The sequence below is a fragment of the Lissotriton helveticus genome, chromosome 12 (genome assembly GCF_964261635.1).
Source record: "Lissotriton helveticus chromosome 12, aLisHel1.1, whole genome shotgun sequence".
NCBI lineage: Eukaryota > Metazoa > Chordata > Amphibia > Caudata > Salamandridae > Lissotriton > Lissotriton helveticus.
The window spans coordinates 668,775,713-668,801,837 of NC_136073.1; positions in this window are offsets into that span (position 1 = coordinate 668,775,713).

Genomic DNA, 26,125 nt, shown 5'->3' on the forward strand with positions numbered 1-26,125 from the left:
CGGAGAGGCGAGAGAGTGACAGTGGTACTAGCAGTAAAGTCCTAGGGCTCTTGAATTAACAAACTCTGTGACAGGCATTTACTTTGGAAAACATTTGGCCTATTACACGTGAACGTTTAGGCGTTATTATTGCTCGCTTGCCTGTCTCAGGGGTGCTGTCTGTGGGGCTTCTAGGTTTTTGGGTTGTGTGAGCACCGCTGCCACATTTCTAATGTTGATTGCTTTTGTTTTGCAGAAAATCCACGCCGGGAAACTCCAGTTGGGGCCCTGCTGCAGAACGCCTTAGGACACTGTGAATTCCAGGTGGAGCCAGCCCTCAAACACAAATTACAGGTAAGATAAGCGTTTGGATGGGAGGTAGTATAATGGAGTATTCGGAGAGGCGAGAGAGTGACAGTGGTACTAGCAGTAAAGTCCTAGGGCTCTTGAATTAACAAACTCTGTGACAGGCATTTACTTTGGAAAACATTTGGCCTATTACACGTGAACCAACACGATGACAGTGTTCAGTAAAACGAACTTACTGCAAAATCACCACCCACCAGGCTCAAAAGTAGTAAAAAACAGGTATGCTCAGATAAAGTTTGAAAAAGTATATTTATATCCCTAACAAAATAATCTCCCGCAAGACCCTCCCTAACCCCAAATAAATAGTCCATCAAAAGTCCCCAAAAAACCCAACTCCCAATTCCCACCCCCCAAAAGTCTCTAAAAAAGGGGCAAGGGACACTCTACGGATGCAGGTTGTTCACTTTGGCCGCCAGGGCATCATGCCTTAGGGCCAGGGCATCGTACTCCTCCCGGAGCATGGCGTGATCTAAGCGGAGGCCCTCCATCACCTTTTTGTACTCCTCCCATTTCTTGACCTCCGCCTCCAGGTTGGACACTCTGCGGAGTGCACGGCGCAAGCGAGCCTTTACAGTACTGTGAGGAGGTGCAGCCTTTGCTGCTCGGCGGTGGCGTCTTCCAGCACGGCTCTGGTTGGCTGGAGCACTGCGCTTACCGGCAGAACGTGGGGTCACGGAGGAGGATGCAGAAGATGTAACATTTGATGCACTTGAGTCCGTGTCGTCCCCCTCCATTTCCACCAGCCGGCGATATTGCGCAACAGTGGCATCCAGCCTCCGTTGCCGGGCCAGTACAGCCAGCATAGTCTTGCTCGGTTTTGCAGTTTTAGTATTACCAACTATAGAAGAAAGAAAGACATAATCTGTAACGAATGCTCTTTAAAAATATGATTAACACAAAATGATTCAGCAGGAAGTTGTGTCACAGTACAACTAGCAACTAGCCAGCGCAGTACAAATCTATTCAGGCCAGTATCATGGGCGTCTGCATGGAGGGGCAAGGTGGGGCGCTTATGGTTTGGTGCTCTTTCATATGAAAGAGATCTGGCGGAAGTGAGTGACTTTTCCTCTGAGCCGTTAACCACACCAGCAGCCGTATTATCTGCACCAGGCCCAGGCGATATGTCTGTTTCCCTCTCTCTCTCGCTCTCTGTCTCCCTCTTTCTGTCTCCCTGTGTCTCCCTCTACCTCGCTGTCTCTCTCTCTCTCTGTCTCCCTCCCTCACCCTCCCTCTGGCTCCCTCCCTCTCTCTCTCTCTCCTTCTGTCTTCCTCTCTCTCTGCCTCTATCTGTCGGTCCCAGCCTGCTGTAATTACCATATTGTAATTTGTCACTGGGCCAGCACTGGATACACATCATATGCTATCTAAGAGTCAGATAGTACCATGATCCAGCTTACCTGTACTCGCCACCACCACTGCCTGCTTCCTCACAGTCTGATTGTCCTCTGGCGCCGCATCCTCCACAGAGTAGTCCTCAGACCCGGAGTCGATCACGATCACGTCCGAGCTGGCCCCGCCACCAGATGTTCCACCTAAAAAATATATTTAAGACTGTTAGATTACACCACTCACTAGTATTTGGTTTAGGAAGGAAGAAATTTGAAAACAACAGAAAAAATAATTGACTGTCTACTCTAGTCTAAAGTAAAAATGTCCCTCCTTCCAGGGAAGGCTGTTGTCTTGCTGCTTTTTTTTGTCACAATTGATGAATGCTTGCTTAATTTTAACACACACCATTTTTCTCTGAACAGACAGACGCTGGACTTCTACGGACAAGAGCAACATCAACTAAACCAGGTGAAAGCTCGGCTCGACCACAAGAAATGTGTTCCATTACTCATCAACTCAGCACCAAGCACTTTTCCTTTCCCAGCTAACTTTATTTTAATATATGTGTTTACTTTTACTTTTAATAAAGCTTTTAAACTTGAATAGACTCTGTGGTTTTTGGTCCTCCAGACTAGAGTGACTGAGCGAAAGGTTTTGCAATTTTTGCAAGGAGGAGTCCGTGCCGCTGACACTACCAGGTTTATACAGTGTGCCAAACACACCACTCTGAAATATTATGACTCTGGTCTTTGGTGTCCATAGTTTGGTTTGTGGAGAATTGTCCCTGCAACAGTAGTATTATTGATTTTGCTCCTATCTAAACACTGTTTCGAAAAAATTAAATTAGGAACGCTTGGACAACAATAGGTCCTCTATATTTAAATGAAAACTTACTGGGGCCAGCAAAGGAGCACTCGCCGCCCTGGCCTGCATCCTCCTCCTTTGGAGCCACTGCATCCACTGTTTCCGTCCGCTTGCCCCTGGGCGGACCTGACGTACAACATGAAAGAAAGAACAGAAAAAATTGATGATTGCTGCGTGTCGATGTCCTTGTCAACCAAATCAAACATTTAGAAAGAACAAGAACCAACTATTTCAGCCAAAAAGAGGGCTACAAAGGAAGGACTGCACCTGAGCCTCTACTCTAGGGGCAGATTTACAAGCCCCTTGCAGCTCTTTTGCTCCGTTCTTGCGTCACTTTTGTGACGCAGCGCCACAACAAGAGAGGCGCCATGGTGTGGCGTATATTAACAACGTGACGCATATGGGAGATGCATCCCATTCTAAAGCCCTGCGCCATAAGGGAGCGTTCCAGCGCAAGGGAGGGCGTTCCTGCGCAGGAACGCATGCTAAAAGTGGCTATGGGGAATAGATAAAATTTCAATCAGTCATTTAGGACAATGATGCGTCACTGAAACCCTGCGCCTGCATGAAGCAGACTTACGGCTTGACGCAGCATTGCTGGAGCTGCGCCATCGTTGCAACGCAACTCCATCAATGAGCCGCCTTTACGGCACCGATGCGTAACGCTTCGGTGACGTTTTGGCACCATGGCATGCCGCATTGAAAATACGGCGCACCATGGGTAGTGCTGGCGTGCCTCACACTTTGCAGGGATGCGCAGGTAATTGCTAATCTGACACTTAGGGGCATACTTACGAGTTCTGAGGTGGACACCTCCAGATGTGCACCAGAACAAATGCGTAACGCAAAACTAACCTTGCGTCACGGCAGATGCGCCGCAATTACAATGCGGCAAACCCTGGCGCAAGGGTAGGCAGATGCGTGACGCATCTCGTGACGAAAGAGGGGTGCATCTCTAGAGTCGCGTCGCAGGCGCGATGCAACTCTAGCAATGCTCAGGGCTGCCCAATACTCAACATACCGCATCAGTCCTTACGCCTGCTTCAAGCAAGCAGGCATAAAGAATTGACGTAGCAGCGTCGCGGAAGTGCCTGCGTTAAATCTTGTAGATTTCACACAGGCACTTTTGCGAGGCGCACATCTGCCTGACCGCCACCCCTCCCCCTCCCCCTGCGTGGGAACGCTCCCATTGTGGCGCAGGCCCAGGTCTTAACGTGGCGCATCTCCCTAGATGCATCACGTTGTACATGACTCGCAGGGATGCGCCACGTTTACGTCGCTGTGCGTCAGGTAAGGCAGCGTAAACGTGGCGCAAGGGGCTTGTAAATCTGCCCCTTTGTGTCTAGCATTACGCAGTTCTGTAAAGTACACTCATACATTACTCAGCCCAAATAAATGAACACAAAATAGAAAACAAATAAGCAGTGGCACCGCCACAGAGTGTCGTGTATTTCTATAGGTTCTGAATCAGTCCCCCTATTCCTGACCCTATTCTGGTTAAACTAACTATCAAGTTAACTAACAGTCAGCCCATGAGGCAAGAAAACCCCCATGATGCAGATACCGTTATCTGACGCAGTCACACTACGGCACAGGAACGTGTTATCTGATTAGGTCATAACGCTTGAGATCTAATTAGACAAGCGACATTCCTCCAGCCCCTGATAAGGCATACGACGTTCTCATAACAAATCAAACCTATGACAACCTGGAAAATCCGTGCGGCCATTGTTTTGATTTCACAGAGAACTTTAGTAAAGAATGTGCTAACGAGCAAGTCGTATGACATCTTTATTGACGTATCTATGTCCATCCTTACGTCAATCTCGGCACCTTTAAGGTATAAATATTGCCGACCTTGCCCTATGCAAACACACGCGTGGTGACGAGACGGAGCAGCCATACTTGCCGAAGCCGAGAGCAGAAGCAGACCCCGCTGGCAGCAGCCCCGCCTTCCTGACGCGCTGAGAGACGCGCTGCTATCTCAAGCCGAGAGACCCAGCACCGGCGCTTCTGGGCAGCCCTCGCAGGCAGCCTGGAATATCGAGAGCAGAGAAAGAGATACCATTCCTCATTCATCCTAACTTCCAGGTACAGAACTGAATAACCCCTCACAGAGAATTCTTTAGTTATTCACTTGGCAAAAACAAACTTAACTTAAACTGTAACTTTCTATTCCCGCCCACGCATTAGACTTAGGTCAGGTACACGGGGTAGGCGTATTTAGAAACACCAGTTGAGTACGTTTAGTCAAATGTATATGTGTATGTAAATATATTTTAATCATTTTAAACATCATATGGCTCAGAAACCATATCAATGTTTTTACAGTATTATTTTATACTATTGCTTTTAATGTATGCACTTTACTTAACTATAAGTATTGCAATAATATCGATCCATTTCTCTTGTACGAGAAAAGAGACTGATCAATAAATAACATCTTTTATTGAACACGCCCGTCTCTTCCTTTTTTCTCTACATTCTGATGAGACTAAGAATGCACGTACTGACTGAGTAAAATAATTGCCTTGTGCTCACACGACTCTTGAGATTGACTCTTGATTAGGGGAGAGCAAAGTTGTCATGTTCTATGGTTGTCAGAAACTAAATCCCTTCTTGTCTAATCAGGGGAATTAATTCCTTCCTTGAACATTCGAGAAAGTTTCTAGCGAACTCTGAGCTTAGCTGGCAAACCCAAAAATTAAGTCTAGCATCGACAGTAGTAGACCTAGTTAACGTCTGGCCTAGGCCTTTACTGCTGTAGGTACTATTCCAATGCGCAGAGCCTATTGGGAAAATAGGAGCTACACTACATGGCGCCCAACGCGTTTGGAAAGGGCGATAAAACTAACGTAAGACATTTAGAGTAACTCAGTCGTGCTTTCTCACTCAGACCCCTTTTCCCAAATACTCCAAAGACGTCTGGAGTGGGTGAAAGGTTATATCCTCCAAAACCTCGCAGGAGGGAACTCCTATGTATGGTTCTTGGTCTAGTCAACGTTGAAGGATAAACAGTTCCAAAATATTGTGCATCTAATCTCTGTTTCCATAAAGAAACCTGATCTGCAAACAAACATAATACCATCCTGTCTGTAAAATGGCAGAGAGTGATGATGAAAGAGAGGCAGTTAGATTAGCAACTGAACTCGCAGATGCTGATGCTACCATGCAAGCAGCAGACGCGGATATAATACTCATTCCGGTCATTAAAAGGAGATCTATAACCTTAAAACTTATAGAAAATGGACTGACACCTAGAGGTGGCACAGTCATATTCGTAATCGAGGCACACGAATATCGGCAGACAGAGGTATACTATTCATGGATACATTTTCCGGCAGCAAATGCTGTAACAAAGTACTTCCACTATTACAAAGTAGAGGAACCTCCTGAAACGTACACTCCTTTCGAGGAGGTGGAAGTACCACTCAAATTCCAAGAGCATTTGCTCTTATTTGATGGCGCCCTAAAACATAACAATCACATTACAAGGCTCGGTCCTTTAGGTAGACCAGGAGCAACGTGGCCGGTCTTAGCCGGATACACACCACATCCAGACATCGAAAGAATGCCTGCAGCAGAGCTGTTAATACAGCTAAAACAATTACTAAAAATTCATAGACAATTAGTACAGTATGTAATGCGGACTTCAACAATTCAGCCAGCGATTAAACTTCCACAGCTGACCCCTCACCAGGGGAACAGAAATAAAATTACACCACAGAACATCCAATCCTGCCTAGGTAAAGTTCCAGCTAAACGGGAACAAATACCATTCTGGTTGGCACAGAAAATCACCCAAATAGAGGCGGTGTTTCCTGACACCACCCCGCTGGAAAAACACAGGATTCTGACTATATGTCTCCCAATGGGAATCGCACCACACATTGAGGACTGTGACACTTGGGGTACAGTCTTTGCTTCCATCTACACAAAAACGCACGGTGTTCCATCCATTTCGGTAATACCAGATGTGCTAAAACAAATTCAAGATGAATACGGTCCAGAACCTGCTTTAACTCTTGGTATGAAATTACTAAAAGACTTCAAGCAGGTCTCGGCTATATTATTAGCCAACATAAAAGGTGAAGCAGCAAATGTGGCGATCCGCCAGAGGTTAAAAGAGACAGATATAGCAGACCAACCAGCTGAAATTGCCAGAATCATAGAAAAATCCTATGAAGAACTAGGCAGAGATAGTCTAGGTGGAATACCAGTAAAACCGCAACTGACTACAAGTCCAGAAAAAATATTTTTTAATAATAATAATTCACCAAAAAAGAACTGGGATGGAAACAAACAATCCAATCCTAAAGAAAAGAAATTCCAGTCCCGAGGAAGGTCTCCTAGGCGAAGAGAGAAATCTCCAAACCAAAGACAAAGGTCACCGCAGAGTGACCCCTCTGGGAATAGATATAACCTTAGAAATAGGGATAATATTAAAAAACCTGATAGATATCAAGACATTGATATACGTCCCTCTCAATCTTTTCAGACTTCCTCGCAGAAATCGGAAAGAAGAGGACGATCAGAAGAGCACGCCAAGTCCAAAGACAAGGAACCTGCTCAACAAAAAAAGAAATTACAATTTCCAAAAAAGAAGGTAGCCAGTATCAAGGTAGTTAAAAATGCCGAGAATACTGAGGACACAACTGAAAAACGGAGAATGGGCTCAGACAATGCTAGACAGCGCAGCAGAGGTGAGCATAGCTCGCAAAGTCCTTATGAATCATCTGGAGACAGTGGACATGAATGAATACCTTCAAGTGGAAACTGCAGACACCAGAGTTAGCAAGCCCCACAAGATATACGAAATAACATTACGTATAGAGGGAGATAAGACTAGGAAAATTAGGGGACTATTTTGGGATAACCTCTCAAAGGGTTATGACATCCTTCTAGCTGAAAAAGACTGGCCACCAGAGTTTGTCAGGGAGTGCCCTCATGGCGAAGAAGTAATTATGCCTGCCTTCTCGAATCAAATCCCGATTCATTAAAAATACACACTTGCTAGAAAGTGGGCAGTGGCCTTAGCACCTGCTTTATATAAAAATCATGTAGGATGGGATGAGGATTCTCCTCCTCACAAAATCCAGTTAAAATCACAACCTACTGCACAAAGGCAGTACCCAATTAAGCAAGAAGCTAAAAAACAAGTAAATGAAATACTAGATCAGCTAGAATACCAGGGGGTGATTGAAACTTGCACCTCACAAATGAACAATCCTTTGTTTCCGGTCTCCAAACCAGACAATTCATATCGTCTAGTTTTGGATTACCGACACCTTAACACATGTTGCAAAACCTTTGCAGTGCAAAACTCACACAGTGCTGCACTAATGAATAACATAGTGCGCAAAAAATACAAAACAACCTTGGACATCTCCAATGGATTCTTTTGTCAAAACATAGCACCAGAGAGCAGATATTTAACTGCATTCTCAGTAAATGGCACTCAAAAACAATTCTGTCGGTTAGCCCAGGGGTACAAGAACAGCCCAGGGGTATTCTCAGCGAGAGTAACAGAATTACTACAACTATATGATGATGAAGCATTATCTTATGTTGATGACATTTACTTAACAGATGATGACTTGGATACTCACTTGAAAAGAGTGAACACCATAATACTTGGGTTCGCTGCAGAGGGTTACAAATTCAACTTTAAAAAGTCCAGAATTGCCCATCTGACAGTCCTGTTCTTAGGATATGAGTTATCAAGTGAAGGTAAAAGCCTGGCAGACAATTTCCTAGAGAAATGTGCCGTAATCCAAGCTCCTAAAACACTAAAAAACCTACAGTCAATTCTAGGCTTCCTAAATTTCGGAAGAACATACATTGCAAATTACGCAGAAAGGGTCAAACCCCTTTATGATCTAATTAAACCAGACTTTAAAAGATCCAATTGGACTCAAACACACACAGAAATTTTGAGATCCTTACAAACAGACATGCTAATTAAAACAAAATTAGAAACACGTGATAACACACGCAACCTTGTGATCCGAGTCATCCCAGGGAGATGCGGATTCACGTACCTGACCTCTAATGAGGGAGAAAAGGTACCAATTGCATTCAAATCACACTTGTACACTAAGGCTGAAATGAAATTTAGCCCAACGGAAAAAATTCTTACAGCAACACAGACAGCTATAGCAAAAGAACGAGCCCTGGCACAAGGTAAACGAATAGTAATCGTGACACCAATACCAGCCTTAGAGGCGGTAACAAAGGCAAGCATTCCAAATGCTAAAGCACTCCATCCGAGATGGATACAATGGGCTAACTCTCTTGCTGCAACAGACGTGGTGTACGAATTTGATCCTTATTTAAAAACACAAGAATTTCTCCAATATGAATTTGAATGTCCTCCGCCAACCGAAATTCTGCCTCTAGATCACTACGGCTGTATAATATATACAGACGGATCAGCACAACCCGCAGTAGGGGGTAAACAAGCTTACAGTGCTGCGTGCGCGATTGTTAAAGGTCGTTGGCACGAAGGGAAATTTAAACCAACCCTCACTAAAACACAATCCCTAGGAGATTGTACAGCTCAGCGAGCTGAACTACTAGCATTCAAGATGGCGCTTGAAAATACCGATCGAGAATTCCCCACACTCATAGTGTGCGATTCGTATTATTGCGTTCAGTCTTATAATGAATACTTGCAGACCTGGCTTCAGAACGGTTTCAAGGATGCGAAAGGTGGCCCAATCAAGCATAAAATGCTCTGGGAACAAGTAGCTCTTTTACAAAAAGAACTACCAAAGACTCACGTGATACATACACTGAGTCATCAACGTGATGGCGTTCACGTTGCAGGGAATTCATTGGCCGATGAGGCCGCGAAGGCAGCTGTGCAAACGGCTTCCGTAGCTGCCGTCACCCGGTCAAAAACAAAAATAGACAGCGAAATATTACAAGCTGTCAGCTCTTCAGAACAGGATTCGATAGAACCACTCCCTAAAGGCTTTCCAGTAAAATACTCATACATAACTGATGCAAACAATGTTCCTTTTGCTCGAATCCCTGGAGTGGGGGATAGGGCAATTCCAAACATGGAACATAGGTTAGGACTAATAATAGCGGCACACGAAGGGCTTGCTTCTATTCATGCTGGCGTCTCAGCCACAGTATCATTATTAAAACAGAGATACTGGTGGCCACAAATGAGAAGACAAACAAGGAACTATGTTCTAGCATGTGAAATATGTCAAAAAATGAAAGTATCAACGGTGAGACGTCCAGCACAGACGCCCCTTCTAATCTCGGATAAACCATTAGCCTGTGTTTATCTAGACCACTGCGGTCCCTTACAAAGGGATGGTAACTATAAATATATCTTGGTCGCAGTGGATTCATGCACGAGATTCATATGGATGTGGCCCCAGCGAACGGCTGACGCCAGAACTGTTATAAAAGATTTGCGAGTCTTTATCGGCACATACGCAATTGGCATGCTGCATTCGGACAATGGTCCTGCTTTTAGCTCTAGGGCTTATAAGGAGGCCATGGTCAGCATGGGCGTGCAATTGCGGTACTCTTGTCCATTTCACCCTGAGGGGAACGGAATTGTTGAAAGAAAAAACCGTGACATAAAGCAATCTATAACGGCAAAGATATTAGGTTCGGGAGCTGGGTGGGTCAAACATCTAATAAGTGTCCAACGTAGTCTAAATAACTTGCCAAGAAATTCTCTGAAGGGATTCAGTCCGTACGAATTATTATTCGGAACTAGGATGTTGATCTCTGACCTTGATAGTCAGACTTCAGTGGTAATAGAAAAAACCTTTGATGTCAAAGACCGTTTGGCTATTTTGCAGGACTTAAACAAAACAAGAAAAGACCTGAGCAACATACAGTTGAAACAACAGCCAACAACCACTGAAGAATCACCACCTGTCCCAGCAAGACCTGTCTGGATTCCAAAAGTCGGGGATCTAGTCAGGGAGAAGATCGCGGTAAAGAAGGAATTTGGGCCTTCTTACAGAAAAGCAGTTCCTGTCTTGTCTGTCAACGGGACAAGATCAGTTGTACTACCGCCACTTGCTGGAAAAAAGGAGAACCGAGTTGTATCCATCGACCTGGTAAAACCACAACATGTGGCCGATAACAAACAGTAGGCCAAGTGGACTCCCAATAAGTAGCAGAACACCAAGGTTTGCTACCAGTACAGAGGTCCTAACAAAGAGGCTCATCACATTCGAAACGCCTACAGAAGAACAACAAGGACTATGCAACAATGCAATAGAACTAAGACCTCTGAAAACCCAAATAAAAACATTTAGCTGAGACACACCAATCTACAATGAAGTACCAAGTGACAATGCAAGAAACAAAAATCCTGAAGCAATTGGAACAATTGACAGAACTGCATCCGGGTACTTCATCAACTTCGATGACTCCTCTGAAAGCCTCAGTGAATCAAAGACACAGCCATCATCAAAATCCTTTAAAGACAAAGCGAAGGAACTTTTGAAACAACTGAAAAAAAACTTTTCTGGTTTCTCCATGGATTGAATTTTGGGTGGGTTTTGGTGCATTTATCCTCATACTTTGGCTCATCATGGTATTTACTTTGGGACGCTTCATTGAGGGAAAATATGCTAAAATGGACACAGCAAGTCAGAACATCAACTTGATCCTCAAACCACACACATCTTCACACGTCGAGAAAAGAGAACTCTCTTCAGAACTTTCTTCAGCCAACTTCACAGCCAATCCTATACCTGGTGGGGTAGCCTGGGACAACACTGACTATGAAATTTATGGTCCGGTCGAGATCCTGAAATATCCACACCAAATCAAGATCTCCTTGAGTGATTTTGCAAAACCAAACTCATTTGCTGATGATTGGGACTTCGAAAGTATCAACAACATGATGTCTGACTTAGTAATGTCTGCTAAATTTACAAAACATGATTATTTGCAAGGTTCTACAAATTATGATAGTATGTATTGCTATAACCATTAAGGTAACCATTTTTTGCATAAATCTGCACAACCTAGAAATGTTTTAAATTATAATCAATGGGAACATTGTGCTACACCTCCAAAAGGGAGCTCTAGAACCGTGTATGACAAATATTCATATTTTTCAGGTTTTAACACAAGTAATGCTGAAACATTTTATTTTAAATTGTCAAACAAGACAGGGATGAAAACCATGATAACCAACACAAAATTGATATATTCAGATTCATTCTTTGAAAAAATGAATACTTTTGGATTTGATTATTGGGACAAAAATGTTGATTTGAAAAGTGTTTGGGGTACAAAAGAATGGCAAGTACAGGGTATAGAAGCTTTGTTTAGAGCCTGCATGATCCCAGAACAAATGATATTTTTAAATGACACTGTTCAACAAACCACCTGTCTTGGCTTAGCCAAAATCAAAGATTTAATTAAACCGTCTATTCCGAAGCCAACAATGTTTAGCAATAACTCTGATACAGATGAAGAGATAGACGTAAACCATATATTAAACCAAAACAGAACACATCCTGATTGGAAACAATGGTTGATCTGGCCCACAGATACAAATAACTGTCAAGATAGATTCCTGAATAAAACACAGGGTTTTAAAATGACCAGGCCAGACCCTAGATATCCCCAAAGACATCACCCAGGGATAATAACAACCTACAGTGTGGGCAAATTATGCCTTCAATGGCTACAGACTTCCACACTGCCTGAAATTAAGCAACACCTAACTTTACTTACTGATGGTGCTGACTTGCGTGATTTCATACTGGGACCACGCAAACAGCGTCAAAAGCGTTTCATAGCAGCCTCTGTATATGCAGCATACAATGAGGCCTGGAAGGTTACTCAAATTGAGACAGCAGAAAGAATACGGGAAATTGACCGTATTAACTTGGAAAAATCACTTTCTGTAGTGGACAATGGGTTAATGACTCTGTCCTCCAGAATTTTTTCATTGGACAGCATTGTGTCTTCAGCAATCGATATACTATCGCAAGACTTACTGTTATTACAACATGGTCAGTCACAATTGCGTTCCATTGTACAGCTTGGCTGGACGTTACAAAATCTGCGTTCAGGCTATGTGCCTTGGCGTTTAATCAACACAACGTCACTATTCCAAATCTTTAACCTTACTGATAGACAAATCGGTATGGCGCAAAAGGGTGCTGATTATACAATCTTGAGCATTGAAAAACTAGAAAGATTACCAATGACAATGTCAGAACGACCTGTCAGTGAATGGATAATCCACGGAATCATAAATATTCCAATCTCAACCTTCAGGTTTCAATACTGCCAAAAATATATACAGGCTGGCATGTACGAGAAATTGGGAAAGGGGTACCTTAAAACAACTTGGAACCTGCCCTATTCACATGCATGTGTCAGTAATAAAGGACAGAAAGTGTTTCTTAGTGGCAACAATTGTGCTATGTCACTAAGCGGCACGCTTCTGTGTAACGGTATTAGTTTGCACGGAGCCTGTGAAGGGAATTCATACAACCTTTCATGTCACCAGCAAGGCGCACCTGCAACTGAAATAGAACCATTCTTTCAAAGACTCTATAATGGGAGTTACATTCTTATTGTAGACCGCAGATGTTGCAGTCTTATGCCCGGGACTCCTTATCTAGTCACTACAACGGCGAAGGTCAAGTGCTGTGGACGTTGTTTATTCCCCAGCTCCTTTCCAGACAGGGAGGCAAGGGCATGGCCCAATTTGAAAATTACTTCTATTCGAATAGATGCTTTAAGCAGAATGAAAACAGTGCTTCTTCAGACGCCTACAAGGCTCACGTCATCAAAAGAAACGTATGATCTACAAGTCGCAAGGACGACTGCAGAGATACATACATTATTATCAACTAATTCCCCCGTACATTTCGCGGAAATCCTAAGCGAAATCTTAAATATTTCTGATACCACTGGGGTCTCAAAAGTATTTAAGACAGTATTTTCGATGGCATTAACACCATTCAAAGCCATACTGGGTATTTTTCCAGATTTCGTCCATTCGATTTTTGGCGGACTTCCCCTGATCCTGGGACTAATTGCAGGAATCCTATTCCTAGTCCTTATTTTTCGTTATGGCAACCCATGTCACAGATCAAACTCTCGCGACAATGGAAGACACGATCCTAGCCATTGGATACCGGGACCGGATATCAAAAATCCTGGGACTCTCCCGGCTTAGAGACCTAAACATGACTTGGTTTCTATCATTTCGACCAATGTGGCAAAGGTGTGTTTTACCTGTACTAAGGTGTCTGCTATGCGGAGAAGAATGCGTGTTAGACACCTGTCTGACGCTACAATCGGATGCGCCAGTGGATGCAGATACACTGTTGGTTCCTACCAAGGTTCACGCTTTGTGCTGCCCTCAAAGGCTGCCAATCCTGATGACGGCATTCCTGGAATCTTCACCACTACGATTGAAGAGTAGTGAAGTTCAAGATGAAAGCAACATCGAACAGGTACGACCTTCTGTCAGCAATACAAATCAGAATGTCAATGGAGACAATCATGCGCACGAATGCATGGTTACCCCTATTTCCGACTTAGTGGAACTTTCCCATGAAGCTGTTGACAGTTTTTTCGAAAGCCTGAATGATATGATGTTCTCTCCAGAACAGAAATAGAGACTTTTGAGTAAACTCGCACACGGCGTTCCCTGAATTCGGCCTTCAACTTTAAAAATAAAGTCACATGAACAATTTCACTCCAGTTCACGGACAGCAATTTTTTTTCAGCAAGCCCCTTAAAATATTTTTCTACATATTTTTTCCCGGGACACTGATCTTCTGCTTAAAGTAAGAAACTATTCCTAGAGAACTAAAATTTCTATTTTTAGATACTTTATAGACTTTAGCTGCCCGCTGGGATGTTCACAAATATTTTATTATGTGATGAAATGGTCTCGAACTTCCTTTCTGTATAGCAATATTAAGAGCCATTTCATGTGTATTTCTCATATACCAATAAGCAATAATGCATAAAAATGCGTGTTTACTTTTGCATTTAATTCATAGCTTAAGTGCATACAATATATATGACTGCAATTTTTCAGTATATTTGAAAATTTCGAAATGCATTTATGTATTTTGGGGTGGTAAGGTATACACTATACTCTATTGTATGTTGTACTATGTTATACTATGCATAGATTAGTAGATATGACCATAGTTAGCGTGGAGTGGGTGTCGTGTATTTCTATAGGTTCTGAATCAGTCCCCCTATTCCTGACCCTATTCTGGTTAAACTAACTATCAAGTTAACTAACAGTCAGCCCATGAGGCAAGAAAACCCCCATGATGCAGATACCGTTATCTGACGCAGTCACACTACGGCACAGGAACGTGTTATCTGATTAGGTCATAACGCTTGAGATCTAATTAGACAAGCGACATTCCTCCAGCCCCTGATAAGGCATACGACGTTCTCATAACAAATCAAACCTATGACAACCTGGAAAATCCGTGCGGCCATTGTTTTGATTTCACAGAGAACTTTAGTAAAGAATGTGCTAACGAGCAAGTCGTATGACATCTTTATTGACGTATCTATGTCCATCCTTACGTCAATCTCGGCACCTTTAAGGTATAAATATTGCCGACCTTGCCCTATGCAAACACACGCGTGGTGACGAGACGGAGCAGCCATACTTGCCGAAGCCGAGAGCAGAAGCAGACCCCGCTGGCAGCAGCCCCGCCTTCCTGACGCGCTGAGAGACGCGCTGCTATCTCAAGCCGAGAGACCCAGCACCGGCGCTTCTGGGCAGCCCTCGCAGGCAGCCTGGAATATCGAGAGCAGAGAAAGAGATACCATTCCTCATTCATCCTAACTTCCAGGTACAGAACTGAATAACCCCTCCCAGAGAATTCTTTAGTTATTCACTTGGCAAAAACAAACTTAACTTAAACTGTAACTTTCTATTCCCGCCCACGCATTAGACTTAGGTCAGGTACACGGGGTAGGCGTATTTAGAAACACCAGTTGAGTACGTTTAGTCAAATGTATATGTGTATGTAAATATATTTTAATCATTTTAAACATCATATGGCTCAGAAACCATATCAATGTTTTTACAGTATTATTTTATACTATTGCTTTTAATGTATGCACTTTACTTAACTATAAGTATTGCAATAATATCGATCCATTTCTCTTGTACGAGAAAAGAGACTGATCAATAAATAACATCTTTTATTGAACACGCCCGTCTCTTCCTTTTCTCTACATTCTGATGAGACTAAGAATGCACGTACTGACTGAGTAAAATAATTGCCTTGTGCTCACACGACTCTTGAGATTGACTCTTGATTAGGGGAGAGCAAAGTTGTCATGTTCTATGGTTGTCAGAAACTAAATCCCTTCTTGTCTAATCAGGGGAATTAATTCCTTCCTTGAACATTCGAGAAAGTTTCTAGCGAACTCTGAGCTTAGCTGGCAAACCCAAAAATTAAGTCTAGCATCGACAGTAGTAGACCTAGTTAACGTCTGGCCTAGGCCTTTACTGCTGTAGGTACTATTCCAATGCGCAGAGCCTATTGGGAAAATAGGAGCTACACTACAAGAGAAGGAGAGCAGTGCACCTGAAATGCACAGAAGATTTTGAAATATTAATTTACCTCTCCTATCAATGTAATCAGCAGCATTATTACTCTTTGTAAAAAAGTTAAAGCAAACATTTGCAATATTATATAACACACAGAGCAGGAGAAAAAACAGAGTAGTGACGAGTGATGAAAAAATTGCTACTACTACTCACCAAGCCCGGGGACCTCCACTCCCAGCAGGTCGAGCAGGTCGTGCTCCCGGTCCAGGATATCGGTCCAGCGGTGGGTCACCTGATTATAGGTGCGCTGGACCCCCGTGATGTTAAAAAGGGCCCGGCACACCTGCCCCCACCGCTTCCGTCGCTCCTGGCTGTTGGTGTAACCGGCAGCGATCCTGCCGCCTGCCGCGATGGTCCTGGGGAGACGGCGCTGCACATAATAAACCAGTGAGCCCACCTCCTCAGGGCTGAAGATCTCCCGGGGCACCACCATTTCCGCCCTCAAGCGGCCACACGGGAGCCGGGCACGGGCTGTGGCGCCCGTCTTGGGCAGCTTGACTGCTGTCTTCACCATGTTCTGGGCAGGTAAGGAGATAAAATTAAAAAGAATAAGAGTAGAGAAGAAGGAAATAAAAGTTTAAAAAAGTAGTTGAAAAGTAAACAAAAGTAGACTAAAACACAAAAATATAGACCTAGAAAACAAGAGGGATAGAAAAAAAGTTTAATAGATCAAAAAAAAAAAAAAAACAAGCAAAGGATGGCAGAGATATACAGAGGATAGAAACACCATGCCCAGACACATAGGAATGAATGAAAAACAAGATGGCCGCCCGAACACGTGCGTGTAAGTAAGTTCGCACGCGATTTCTCTCGCGAACTCGTGCGAACTTGTATTCGCAAGGCGCTCATCGCGCGAGATTACACATAGCGGGCGGAAACGGAAATATGTCACGCAAACAAAATGGCGGCGCCCATACTCAACCTTGGGGTAACTCGCACGAGTTCGCAGATTCCACGGTCGATTTCGCACGACGCCGCGCCTCGCGAATAGGCCGAAATTACCGAAAAACGAGTTTTGCAAAAGCAAAACCAACGAGCAGGTGCAAAAGTTCGAGCTCATCATTTGTAACCATTTACCTGTAGTGCTTCCTGAAGGGGCCCTCCAGAATCCGGTTGCCTACTTGCAACTATTGTGTGACCCTGCTCTGACAGTCACAGAATAATTACAAGTATGCCATTGCATCCTGTTAAAAAAAATTAACATTGCAACAAAAAGGAAAGGGAGCAGACAAGCAGGTGCCAGCCTTCATTATTGTCAGTTGGGGCAGGGCAGGTGTTGTTGTTTGCAAAACTTAAAGCACTTAGCAGGTGTGCTTTGCTTTGCCTCAATAATGTACACTCACTGGTCAATCAGAGGGTGTTGTGATGACACCGAGGGGGGCATGGGTGTGCCAGCCAGAGGGTGGCATGGGTGAACCAGAGTGCCAGTGTTGACAGAGGATGGCAGTGCTTTGCTTTGCCCCAATAATGTACACTGGTGAACCAGAGGGTGCTGTGATGACACAGAGGGTGACATGGGTGAGCCAGAGGGTGGCATGGGTGACCAAAGAGAGTGCCAGTGGTGACAGAGGGTGGCAGTGATGAAGAAAGCCTTGCAAACAGGCTGGGCACGTAGAAACAATAAGTTCGCAAAACTGGCGACCCGACAAGTAAGTTCGCAATTTGCGAAATTGTACAAAACCCTCGCGAACTTGCAGAAACCCGTGCGAACACACCCCCCCCAAAAAATCAGCAAATCCGCGAGAAATCGCGGAATTTGCGGATTTTCGCAATCCGCAAATCCGCAAATCCGCAGATTGCAAATCCGCAAAATCCGCCCATGCTTAGTTATATTGTGGTAAAACCGCTGGCTTCACATGCCAAAAGAGTTTAACCTAAGACTGCTTTGTCCATGCTACCATTAGGATAGCTGGTCTATAAGGTTGACTTACAACCAATCACAATAAGGGTTGTTTGGACTGATACAAGGTGATCACTAGAACTAGTGAGCATCATATATCAGGCCAACTTCTCACAGTATACAGTCATAGACCTATGTAATGCGTTCTTCACAGTTCCATTGCATCCAGAAAGCCAGCCAATATTTGCGTTCTGGTTCGGAGACCGTATTCTGGCATGGTGCCGAATTCCTCAAGGGTACACTGAAAGTCCATTGATCTTTAATCAATTACTAAAGAAATTATTAGAGAGTTTGTGTCTGCCTGGAGAATCTGTGTTAGTGCAGTACATTGATGACCTTCTGGTAGCATCAAAGCCTAAAGATGCATGCATAACTGATACCGTTGCATTGTTAAATCATTTGGCTGAAGAAGGACATAAAGTTTCGCCGTCAAAATTACAATTTTGTCAGAGAGAAGTGCAATACTTAGGTCATAAGATTGCCAAGGGAATTAGACAAGTGACTGCAGAAAGAATTAAAATGATACAGGGAATGAAACCATCTAAAACTCAAAAACAAGTGAGAATGTTCCTGGGAATGGTAGGTTATTGTAGATAGTGGATTCGTGGATTGTCATTGATTGCAAGGCCATTGCAGAGGTTGACTAAAGAAGACATCAGAGACCCTATTGTTCTAACTAAAACTGAAATGGAAGCATGTGAGCAGTTGAAAACCAGTCTTTGTGAAGCACCAGCTTTAGGGATGCCAAATTATGAAAAAGAATTTGAACTGTATTGCAGTGAGCGAGAGGGATGTGCATTGTCAGTACTGATTCAGAGACACAGGAAATTGAGAAAGCCCATTGCATATTTCTCAGCTGTTTTGGACCCTGTTGCAAAAGCGTTACCGGGTTGTCGGAAAGCAGTAGCAGCTACAAGCGTCAGCATAGAGCAAAGTGAAGGGATAGTGATGGGATTCCCTGTGAGAGTGTATGCACCTCACTCAGTGGAGATTCTCCTCACTAGAACAAAAACTCAATATTTGACCAACAGCAGAATAACAAAGTACGAAAAGACAATTCTGGGAGCAGAGAATGTGACAATTTCAAGGTGTGTAAATGTAAATCCTTCTACACTGTTGCTTGACATCCAAGAAGTTGAAGTGAGAGGAGAGGTTGATCACAAATGCTTGGATGTTCTTGAATACTGTACCAAACCAAGACCAGACATCAGAGATGAGCCATTGTCTGAATCTGATTATGTGATGTTTGTGGACAGTTCATGTTTGAGGACGGATGAGGGTGCTTTGAGTGCGGCGTATGCAGTATGTACTGTTGCAAACGTGTTGGAAGCATCTTGTTTGAAGGGAATTCGTTCTGCTCGAGTAGCGGAGCTGATTGCTTTAATTCGAGCATGTGAGTTGGGAAAAGAGATTAAGGTCACCATAGTGACCGACAGTCAGTATGGATTTGGAATTGTTCATGATTATGGACAACTGTGGTCCCAAAGAGGTTATTTGACCTCTGCAGGATCTCCCACCCAGAATGCTGAGTTTGTGATGATGTTGATTGATGCAATACAGTTACCAGACAAAATAGCTGTGGTAAAATGTGCAGCTCACAAGAAGGGGGATGACTACATCACCCGAGGTAACAGATACGTTGACTCAATTGCAAAATACTGTGCAAAGAATTTGGCTTCAATTAATAAAGACAGGGAAAAAGAACATGTTCCAAGTCCTTTAATGCTAACAACAGTAGTTGAAATTTGGCAGGGAGTGAGGCAAATGCAGGAAGAGGCAGATGAGGAAAAGAATACTTGGTTGAAAGCAGGATGCAGACAAAGGGAGGAAGATGAAATGTGTGTCTACAAAGACGAAAGACCAGTAATGCCTGATAGCATGATCTCAAACATGGCCCGAGCATACCATGGTCAAGCTCACATTGGAAGAGATGCTATGTTGAGACTGTTTAGACAGACTTGGTATAACCCAAAGTTCAGGATGATTGCTGAGGTGTCTGGTGTGTCAACAATTTAATCCAAACAGAAAAACAATTGTTAGTTTGGGAACCATAGGACGGGAGGGAGGCCATTCACACGAATGCAATTGGATTTCATTGAATTGCCACCATGTAACAGACTGAGATATGTTCTGGGTGGTCATCTGTTTGTTCTCAAGGTGGGTGGAGGCGTTCCCCACAAGGAGGAACGATGGAATTACTGTCGCAAAATTGCTTTTAGGGGAAATCATACCTAGGTACGGGTTCCCAGTAACGATTGAGACAGATTGTGACCCCCATTTTCAAAATGACCTCATACAGATGGTATGTGAAGCACTGAACATACGTCAGACTACATTGTGCTTACAGGCCTGTGGCGTCAGGAGTAGTTGAGCAGGTAAATGGAACAATTAAAAACAGGATTGCAAAAATGTGCCTAGCAACAGGAATGAAGTGGCCAGATGCTTTGCCACTTGTTCTGATGACTCTGAGAAGCATTCCTGACAGGAAAACTGGACTGAGTCCACATGAGATTCTGATGGGCAGGGTGATGAGACAGGCCTATGTACCAGTTGATAAGTTGTTGACCATTAGTGATGACATCATTCTGGATTACTGCAAAAACCTGTCTGATGTGGTGACTTCTGTGTTCCATCAGGTGGAAATTGATTCAAAAACGAAAGAGAAAAAAACAGCTCATGACTTAGTACCTAGAGATTGGGTACGAATCAAGGTGCACCGTAGAAAAAATTGCTTGGTGCCTCGTAGGCAAAAACCACGACAGGTTATCTTAATTAGCACAACTGCAGTTAAATGTGCTGGAGTGAAGAGGTGGGTTCATGCGAGCCATACTATCAAAGTACCTGAACCTGAAAACCCAGACAAAGGTGAAAGTACCACTGATTCTGATTCTGAAGGTGAGCCAGAGGAAGGTCCAGATTCTGAAGCTCGACAAGAACGTCGATATCTGGAAGTATCCGAGGCTAGTTCTGCATCAGAAGGAGAAGGGGAGATTGTTGAAGTACCATATTCTGAAGATCAATCTGAAGATCAAGATTTGGTAAGAGAAGAGACAGTTGAAGAGACTGAGCAGAACATAGAGAAAACTGATGAACAAACAATTCAGAAGAACAGTTTGAAAACTCTGAAGGCAGGAACGAGATTCCAAATACTGGAAAGGCGGAAGTAACTCACGATAAGGATGAGATTCCAAGTGCCAGTTCTGGAGGAGTTCCTAACAGAGTAGAAGAGCTGTCAGAAACAAGGGCTGATACTACAAAAGACAAAGATATTGTAAAATTCATCATAAATGAAACTGTTGAAGACACTGAAAGCGAAACTGATGACAGTGGAGATGAGACATCAGTGAGAAAAAGTGCAAGAAAAAGGGCTTGGAGAGTGGAACAAAACACTGCAGAGCCTAAGACGAAGAGATTCTGTAAAGGAGACAACTGGCCAAAGAATAATGGCAGATTGAGAATCAGAATAATGAATAGAGGGAAAGAACAAGAGGAGCAAGTACATGAGATAAAAAGTCAAGGAGAGTCTTTGGGAAGAAAGATTGAAGTAGTACATAGACAAAAGAGAGTAAGAAGGCCAAATCAGAACTATAAATCACCTGAATGGTCATATGTTGTTTTGCCAACAATTGCAGAAGTAAACAGTAGTCGAGAAGACTTGAGTTGCCCCCAGACAAATGGGAAAAGTGAGTAAAGAGAAAAATTACTGAAAAAGGAGCAGCTGCTCAAGGTTTAAGATATAAAGTATAAACCCTGAAAATTCTGATAAAGAAGGAGGTGTTATAGAAGGAAACAAAAAAATTTGTAAGTGACAAAAGGTCGAAGAGAACTTGTTAGAAAGAATAAAATATTTATGTAATTGACATTAGGTCGAAGAAAATTTGTTAGGAATAACAAAACTAACTTTTCAGGTGACACAAGGTCGAAGAAAAATGGTTAGATACATTTTGCTGTGTAAAAAAAAAAATGGTAAATAATAATCATAAGACAAAGTGTTCTATTTTTCGAAAATGGTGTAGGTTATGTATGATTTGCACTGGGTTATTAACAATAATATGGATAATTTTAGCTATTGTAATTCCTTTTCAAGATAAGTTAGTGAAATTGAAAAAGAATGAGAGTTCAAGCGAACAGGAGCCAGATTCAAAATCTAACAAGTGGCATGTATATAGGCCAGAAGTGCATCATGATAGCTCGATTAGCGACTTTTCAAAGAACACTTTTTCAAAGTTGTTGTCTGAATAGGTCAGGACCATGGATGCAAGTGAGTGCTATGTATGTGTAAAACTACCTGCATCTGTTTCCGAGGGGGTGACCTACCATCATCTCCCACTTACCTATGGGATTACTTGTAGAGTGATTGCTAGTTTGTTTTATCAGACTGGGAAGCTGGAATACCATTTTTTAAATTCAGATGCAGTGTTTGCTGAGTTAAAAATTGATAAGAAATTGAATAAAAGAAAAAACCTTCTACAGTTATGGGAGAATACTTTCTAGAAGTGGATGAACTGAGTCACAATTATGTTTTTAAGAATAATTTGACATGTAAAATGAGAGTGGAAGAGAAGGCGTTTTTAGATATGGTTGAGGAAAGAAGAATGATTTACAAGCGCAAAGAAAAGGTGAAGCATGAGAAATCAAAATATTTGACATACATTGATGAGAATATTGATGAACGAAATGTGAATGTTTCTATAAACATAGATACACCAATGATGGGGAAATTCTGCATTAGGAGAGAACACTGTGAATGATAATTATTTTGTGGGAGCAAGTCAATGTAAAGATACCTATAGAATAATAGGGGGTTGGGGATTTAAAGGAGGAGATGATCCAGTATTTCCAGGAGTATATTACATTTGTGGGAACAAAGCTTATTACAGACTGCCGGACCATTGGTATGGGACATGTTATGTGGGTTTGGTCTTGCAAAAAATCTTTCATGTTGATAGAGGGACAAATGGCATACATGAGATAGGTAAACGTTTAAGTCGTAAAAAGAGAGAGAGTGTTTTAGAAATAATAGGTAATGTCTTTGGAGCACTGATACCAGCAGTGGGAATATCTTTCAATGCTAATAGAATTCGGAAATTGTCAACAATAGTAGATCATTTATCAACAGACACAGCTGGTGGATTCCTAATGGTAAACACCGAAATGATTGCTATGAGAGCTATGGTAATGCAAAACCGTGACATTATATTGGCAAAAGAAGGAGGAGTTTGCAGGATATTGAAGGTACAACACTGCTGCACCTACATTCTTGATAAAAGTCAAAATATTGAAAAATACATTATAAACATTACAAAGTTGCATGAAGAAGTTAAACCACTGGAGGTTGATGGTATTCTTGAACGCCTTATTAGAAGTTTTACTGCAGTTAAGCATTGGTTTCAAGAGATAGGTAGTTCAATAATAGGTAAGATACTAATACCAGTAACTGTAATAGTGTTAGTAATTTTGATGATAAGACTATGTTGCATATGCAGAATAAGAAGGAATGCCAGAAAAGCATTAAAGAAAGCAGTACGAGAAAAGAGAGAAAGGGAAAGAGAAAAAGGTGATGTGGAATTAGAAGAATTTCGAGAGAAAATGTTTAAGAAGATTAAAGAAAGATACTAAAGTATAAGACTTACTAATTTGAAGAACATGGAACATGTTTTGATAAAAATGTACAACATTTTGGGAGATATTTTGGTGATAAAATCACCAAAGGGGGGAGTTGATGGAGCAAGGTGGAGAAAATAAATGTTATGTACCCCTTGTGAAGTCACACTTCAATAACGTGTAATCTGAACTAATGGAGTGCTGCATGGACTAATCAACTTAGAAATAAATTGTCACGCACACATCAACATGTGGGAGATTAATTCTTGCTTGTGTTGCAAACATAATTTACTAACTGTGTAATTTTGTTGTGTTCTGTATAAATATGCTGCTTTAAATAAATGGAATGAAGCATAAATGTGCTTTTGTCCATGTATGTGTGGCTGAAATCAGAGCCAAAAGTAAGTATAGTATGCATATATGTAGCTTTTTGCTAGGTAATGACAAATGGGAAAACCTTAGAAAGGGGGGAGGTAAACAGAATGGGATATTTTTCTCAAAGTTAATGTTTATTTGTGTTTGTTTCTATGATAATTCTCATTCTGGCTCGTGAGGCCCAAACAAAATAGCCTGCTTTGACAGCGAAAGACAGGACGCATGCGCAATAACGACTGACAAGAGTGAATGCGAGCTGCCTGTGCCTGTGCGGAAGATAGTTCAAGGTCGCGGTGGCCTGGAAGTCTAGGTGGCTGCCAAGTGCTGAGAGCAATGGTTCTGAACGTGAGAAAATCGTGTAACGTTCCAAATTGAAGAACTTGACTATGCCGGACTGTTGAAACAATGGGGACATTAAAAAAATGCCTGACAGGAAGAAAATATATAATTTATCGATGAGGTTATGCTCATCCGACCCTAATTGACCAATGAGGTCTCGACTTTTCTCCGAAAGTTTCTCTTTTAGATAGATAGAGCTAGTAAAAAGGGTATAAAAGTGCTGATTTTGTCAAGAAAATATCGCTCTTCAATTTCCTGCTGGCATGCTGTCGTTCTGCTGATTGATTTAGACACGTAAGAACTTTGGGAAACTTTAACTTTTCTTTTCAGCAAATGCACTTTACTTAGGGACTCTAGTTAGGGATGTTAGGGAAAATTTGGACTTTGAGAACTATCAATCTTTGCTAAAAACTTGCGTTCTGAACTTAAAATTTCTAAATGTTTATTTCTGATATTTTCCTAAATAAATGCTATTAACTGTTTCTTAAACCTAATGTTCGTTTTAACGTTAATTCTTGAAATAAATAAAGAAAAGAAGCTTTAGACATGTTAAATCTGCTTGAATAAAATTAGATAAAATGGAAATTTAAGCTGGTCTTGAGTCTTCCTACGCCTTATTTCGTACTAGCAGACCCGTCGACCCATATGGCGATATGTCTAAACGTATATTTTCGGTTGACAAAACCATGGTAAGATTCTAAAAACTGCAGATGTAAATAGTGTAACGTTCAGCATAAATTAGACATCTCGCTAAATGATACAGAAGCTTTCCATTAGATTTACAGATCCCTAGAATGAAGAGTAAGTGTACATGAGTAGCTCTCAGTAATATGGGCCCCACTGGTGAGTATATGTGTGTTCTGGTGTTTCAGGGATAAGTGAAATGGTTTCAGAGATTATTTTTGGAGTAGCGCTGCATCAAAAGCAAGGCAATTAAGAGCTGTAATGGGAAAGTACTCTAAACCACTGAAAGCCTTGTCCTCCTTTTGAAAGTGGGATGGAGCTACAGGACGGTAGAGTATCCTAAACAGCAATCCATCTGGAGTATCAGAGTCGCACATACAGATTGCAGGGAAACAGGTTAAATGAGTTTACCTCCATGAGAATGTAACTCAATCGCACTCACTTAAGGCAACTCAGTCCAGCCTTAAAGACAGTAATGTCCTCTGATGACATATTGTTAGCACATGCGTCTAAAGCAGGCTTTGACTGCCTTGGAGACAAAGTCTTTGATAAAATACCATGCTCACTGTAATAACATCCATATTGCTACACTCTCGACAAATTAAAATTATGTCAAAGACCCCACTAAAAAAGTTCAGAGGGCCCTCAGTTGCTATGAACTTATTTAATGACAAGCAAAAGTATTCAATGTGAGTTAGACTTACCATGTAAATGGATAAAGGAAGGCCAGGTGCTGAGGAATATGTTCTTGTATTTTTGGTCTCAGCAACACAGAGAAATTCTCTTCTGCAACACTGCCACCTCTGGTCATTAGGTATATTCTGCAGATGGAAGCGTCCATAGTCCATTAGAACTTGGGCAGAGTGCTGAGGTATATATTTTTTTGGGTCGCAGCAATACAGAGAAATTCTTTTTTGCAACACTGCAACCTCTGGTCTTTCGGTATACTCTGCAGATGGAAACGTCCACTGTTAGTCCATTAGAACTTTGGCGTTGTGCTGAGGAATGGGTTTCTTTTTGTTTGGTCTCAGCAAAGCAGAGAAATTCTCTTCGGCAACATTTCCACCTCTGGT